The 6000-nt window shown below is 45.5% G+C and overlaps 1 protein-coding gene across 3 annotated transcripts in view; it reads left to right on the top strand.

Moving 5' to 3' along the window:
* The first annotated feature begins 3777 nt into the window (after positions 1–3777).
* Positions 3778–6000, top strand: part of AFF4 (ALF transcription elongation factor 4) — a 57110-nt gene continuing 54887 nt past the window's right edge. For 2 of the 3 annotated variants that reach the window (XM_072146092.1, XM_072146091.1), the window contains exon 1: positions 3779–4133. The gene's annotated coding sequence lies outside the window, so the exon portion shown is untranslated. Of the gene's footprint in view, positions 4134–6000 lie in introns of all 3 variants that reach the window. The other variant, XM_072146093.1, reaches the window with a different exon arrangement.

Below are 6000 nucleotides of genomic sequence, written 5' to 3'. Positions count from 1 at the left end.
AAATCTGGAGACACTGCCGCGCGCGCGCCCTAGGGAGCAGGGGCCGCACGCGGGACCTAGGCCGGACGGGAGCGGGAGCCAGGAAAGGTGAGGGAGCGGGACCAGGGCAGCAGAGAGAGGCACGGGTGCACCCGCGATCCGGGTGGTATGGATCGCGGGGGTGCCCGTGACAATATGCAAGACTCCCTTTAGTACAGAACTTCAGATAGGTTTGATTCAGGAGACAAAGGTCACAGACCTCAGAGCACAAGCGTTTCTAGGTTACTGCTGAAGCAATGGATGACATAGGTGATCAAACGTCACAGTCAAAGGAATGCTTTCAAGATTTAGAAACCGTTCCAAAGTTCAGTGTCATAAAACAGGGTAAATGTCACAACAAAGGGCAGAAAGCATAGAAATAATGTGGAACAGTCCAGTTTACATCCAGTTTACATTCACACAGGGAATAGTTTTTATTCAACAGCTGTTTTCCCTCTGCATCTTGTCTTCTGAAATCTTAGGATGCTGTCACATGGTGTGTTCTTGGAGAGTTTTTGGACCGTTTTGGAACGCACTGCAAACGCATGTGTTCTTGTATGTTTACCATGCATTTGGCTGGTTTTAACCTTTTTCTTCATTTCTGGAAGTGTAAGCAGCTGGGAAACAGATGAAAATCAGCCAAAACGCATGGTTAACATACAAAAATGCACGCTCCTGATCCAGGACTTGAAACGCGTCTCATGTTTTATTTATTTTAATAATAATAATAATAATTCTTTATTTAAATTACATGATGTCATTTAAGTATTTTATAAATAAAAGACTATATCTTTCCACAAACTGGACCGCCTGGATAGGAGTTTTTAGGAGCAAAGTTTTAACCCCAAGCCCCGGTTGGAAATGAAACATAATACCATTGATTTGGGTTATCCAAGGCTGCCCTGTGGAATAAGGCTATATGAGAAACATTTTAAGTGGTTGTGGCTTTAACACAACCTAAAAAGGTGAGGGAATTTTATGCTTCTATAACGGAAAACCATATCAGTGCTTTCCATTTTTTCTATCTCTCACTGTTTACCAGAGCAGTGTGAGAGACTAGTGATGTCCTGTGGCCGCAGATGTGCTGAAGTAAAGGCCTGTGTACTTCCTACTGATTGGTGACTGCCGTAACATTCTGAAAATGTTGTTATCTTTGTTTGTGCTACATTCATTGCTGTTCTCGATGTTTTTTTTTGTAAAATAAAGGTTCTAAGTTGATATACATTGGTAATTTTGTTCTGTGGCATGACGTACTGTGGTGTACTGTGGCATAGTGTACCCATGGTGTAATCCATTAAATATCAATCAATGGAGATTAAATTATTTCTGAAAAAAATCTAATGATCATACATGTTTCTCTAATTTTGATCTCCAATGTACATCAAACATTGCATGGGAAAACTGCACAAGTTGGTGCTAATTTTCTGTGCAAAGTACATATGGATTTCTATACAGATTTTTAAAGTCATAATTGATAATATATCTGGCTCTACTATGCCCTACAGGCCAAAGTTAACATATTATTAATAACATACACTAAATGTTGTACACAAAATTTGTAAAAATGAATAACATAACCCCCAAATATAATAAATATTATCAATAAATTATAAACCAAAATTATAGCAAAAAAGAACAAAAAACAAGCCTTACAAGCCCAAACATCTTGCCAAAGGTTCCTTTACATTTTAATGCCCACCTTGTTGAACACCAGAATGACCAAGCAGCGTCTTGGAATGGGGCTGACATGACCCCATTAGAATGGGGTCATTAGAAATATCTCTCATGACCTTCCACCCCTGACTCAACTGACCTCCACCCCCATTCAACAACTTGCACTTTTCACCAGAAGTAAGGACAGCCAGCTTCCCCTCTCCTGTCAAGTGGTGACTCCCTTTTCTGAGTCACCCCCAAGCAGAATTAAAAGGAACATGGTATCCCTTTACCTGGAGGTGCTGTCTCTTTACCATACTTTGTAAGAGTTTGGTTAATTTGATTTAGGCTGGACTCTCTCTTAGACAGATTGGGGCTCATTTACTAAGGGTCCGCATTTTCGTCGTGTTTCCAGACAATTTTGGTGCATCCGCGCCGGCTTGCACACGACAGAAATTTGGGGGCCGACAACCCGACGGATTCGGACAACGCATAAGATTTAACATTTAGAATTGTGTCGCACTTACAAGCACCGGGAAGAAGAAGGTGAACTCCAGCGGACCTCGGCAGGGAAGCAACGGATGCAGGAACTCGGACGCACGATCTTCATGAATCGCGGCAGACTTCATCCTCGTCGGACCGTCAATATGTAAACAGTGCCAGTACATATCCAGTACATTTCTAGTGCCTCTACAGTAGTCAGTAGTTAATAGTACAGTACCCCCACAGTCACCATTATAGCAATGGTGCCTTCACAGTAGGCAATATAGTAATAGTAGCGTAGAATGTAGCTGACACTGCTTTTATAGTACCCAAAATAGTAGCCCCCATAGTAGCCAATATAGTAACATTTTCCCCACAAAAGCCAGTCTAGTAACAGTGCCACAGCAGACGCCAATATAGTAATTGTGCCCCACAGTGGCCAATATAACATTAGCCAATTTAGTAACATATAGTAATAACAATAACAATGCCTTAATAGTAGCCAATATGGTAACTGTGGCCCCACAGTAGCCACTATCGTAATGGTGTCAAACAGTAATTAATATGGTAATGGAACCCACATAATAGTCAATATAGTAACCATGCCCCCAAAATTAGCCAGCACAGTAACAGTGCCTCTACGCTAGCCAATATACTAACAATGTTGGAATGGTGCTCCTCAGTAGCCAAAATAGTATTGGTGTGCTACAGTAGCCAATAATAGTTCCCACGATATTGTGGTCCATTAGTGAGCATGTAGCCCTGTTCTCCAGATTGCTGAGGGTCCATAGAGCTTATATCTGTCCACATGGCTGGTGTTAGGGGGCAGCAAACTGGGCATTTGCCCAAGCTCCCCTGTCCTAAAGGGCCCTCTCATGTGGACTTTTGTGGGCAGAGGATGTGTTGCTCTGCTAATACCCCTTGATTGAATGTCTGGGTGAAGATGTTTATCATCTATCTCCTGTCTATGTATCTATTATCTATTTCCTATAATTTGTCTATTTAATATCTATATATCTGTCTATATTACCATTTATCTATCTAGCTTTTCTTTTTATCTTCTATCATCAATCTACCAATCATCTGTCTATCTCCTATAAAATTCTTCTGCAGCCCCATATTACAGATTTCCTTACAATATTACTGTGTGTAATTACATAATGTTATTATTGTGCAGGGCTAAAGGACCCTCTTACTGACTGTGACTCATATAGTTTTGTTTTGTGGCCCCACTTTTAGTTTTGCCCAAGGCCCCACTTTGTCTAAAACCTGCCCTACTTGTACCAAGCTAAAAGTTAAAAAATCCCCTTGTATGGTTTTACAAGGTGCTACTTGTTCTCCCACCAGCAGGTGGCGTAAACAGCATGTCTAAGTTTTCACATAAATTGTTGTAAGTGAACCAATACTCCATCATCATTTTATAACATGGATTTAACACATATATTCATTGCGTTATCCGAAGTAAGAGAGGGAAAAAAATAAAATCGAAAGAACTTGAGAACTTTAATTTTCCACCAACAAAATGGCTTCCTACTGCTTGCTAGCGACAAAGCCGTAGCCTGCTATGAAGTCACCAGACCGGTCCAGGGCGCATGCGGCAGTTTGCGCAGTCTCGGCGGCTCGCGCCAAGGCAGAAGGAGACGGTCACGCCCCAACTAGCCGAAGGCCCCGCCCGTGCTGCGTCACGTGACTCCATGGGAGCCCCTCCCAACGGTCACTGAGAGACACCGAGACCGGGAGACGCAGAGGCACCGGAGAGAGACCGAGCGCCAGCTGATTGCTACACAAAGGAGGCGCCCGCACCCACAGGCAGGACACAGAGACATGGGCCTGGCCGCTGGAGGGGCACCCGGGGCTCCAAGGAGCCGCTGACGGAAGAAGCTGGGCTAATCCCCCGTACACACGGTGGGGGAGGAGGGAGACAAGTCTGTGCTGTGGCAGCGCCCGGGCCAGAGGCCTCGCAGGAGGTGGAGCTGGAGGTAAGAGGAGCCTGCGCCATCGCCCCCTCCCCCCGCTTGCCCCATGTTTATGTGTGTATTGTCATGTGTTACTTGTCCGGGGGCTGCCCCTCCTCCATGTCTGCTGCTGACCCCATCACCTCTCCGCAGGGGGCCACCATGTACACATGTGTAATACATCACATGACCAGCCACTATCATGGAGTGCTCTCTGGCCACTGCTGCTGCAGAACCTCTTTTTCAGGGGCTGGCTGGCAGCTATCCAGTGTGTTTATGGCTCTTCATTGTTTATCTGCCAGGTGTGGGTGACTCTTGGGCCTCCCTGGCATCCATAGTGTTAATGTGTCCACCTCCCCCAGACCCTATTTATATCATGGAGGGGGAGGACTGGTGCCTGTGTGTGACCATGGCCTGCCCTGTCCCTGCTGGGAAGTGAATCACTGGGCACCCTGCCCTGTGACATGGGCTGTGGGCGGAAGCCTCATACATTGTATAGGTGTGACATCCTCCGCTCATACTGGCCTTTATTAACCCCGTGGAGTTTGACAGGCTCCTGCGTGCTCTTATATAAGTGGTCCCAGCCCCCCTCCCTCCTTATCTTCTCATCAATCCCTAACGGCTCTTTTGTGATGAGCAGTGGTCAATAGCAGCCCCCCTGCTGTGTGTGAATGGGGCACCTATGGGCAGTGGCAGCCCAGCGCAGGGGTCTCTTTGCATGGATTTGTGCCTTTGTGCGCTCCTGGAATAACCTGCAGTGTGTGTGTGTCCCCTCTGTGATGATCAGGCCTGTGATGGGCTGAATCTCCAGTAATTGACGTCAGGGCTTTGTTCCTCCACTTGAGTCCAGTGAGCATGTCTGTGGCATCACTGGTGGGGGGGACGCTGTACTGAAGACACTCGAAACATCACATTTCCTGGTTGTTCCTTTTTCTCTGATTTTAGACTCTTTATTTCTGTGCATTTCATCATAGCCATTTTATGAGGCTTCGGGCTTCTCAGATGTAACAGTGACATAATAGAAAATATGCTTTGGGCTTTTAATTTGTGACTCTTTTCGCTTTGCCATTGGTTTGCTATATAGAAGCTTATAAAATCTAATGTTTTGCAGTTGTCTAAAAAAAAATAAAGGGGTCTCAATACAAGACTTCAGTTATACACCTATAATGACCAGAATCTTGTGTTGGGTCACCCACATGTCAAGACCGAGCCTAGCAGTCCATAGTAGCAGACAGTGCTAAAGAACTGTTATCTTTTGGTGGGTGTCTTTATACCCCCATGGATACAGTCTTTTGACATATCAGTAGATGTCTCTGTTAACCTGTGGTGTCTAAAGGGATCATCTGGTATTCCATGAGAGATCCGACTTTTAGAGCAGGTCCTATTTCTGTCGGTCTTTGCTGACACACAGACAGGAAAAGCAAACAGATTTCATGTACATAAGGCCTAATCCCTCTCTCCGGCACTCCAGTAAAGCGGCGCGGAGCTCCTCGCCAAAGTCTTGGCCATGACGTTGTTTCCTCAGTGTGCACCCACTACAGCCTGATAAGAGCTTCAGCCAAAGGCTGTAATCGTTGTGAACTATCACTGTGATGCCACCACTTACGCCGCTTTCAGACGCACGCATGCTACACCCGGGTCGGATCCTGGGTGTAGCATGACGCTGGCTAGAGAAGGGTAATGGAGAAGAGATACTCACCTCTCCATAGGGAGCCGTGCAGCCGGGTCGTACATACGGTGGAAAAAAGTCCATTCGTCTGAAAGGAGCCTTAGTCTCTGTATACTAACAGTCTGGTACCACTGCGCTGGAATGGTGCCGCTGGGGAGATTTTTAGACCATCTGGAGACCACATTATTACATTTTCTAACACCTGACAATCCCTTTAATGAC

The sequence above is a fragment of the Engystomops pustulosus genome, chromosome 4 (genome assembly GCF_040894005.1).
Source record: "Engystomops pustulosus chromosome 4, aEngPut4.maternal, whole genome shotgun sequence".
In the NCBI taxonomy this organism is placed as follows: domain Eukaryota; kingdom Metazoa; phylum Chordata; class Amphibia; order Anura; family Leptodactylidae; genus Engystomops; species Engystomops pustulosus.
Note: the sequence above shows the minus strand (reverse complement) of the source record. Positions and strands in the feature narration are given on the sequence as shown.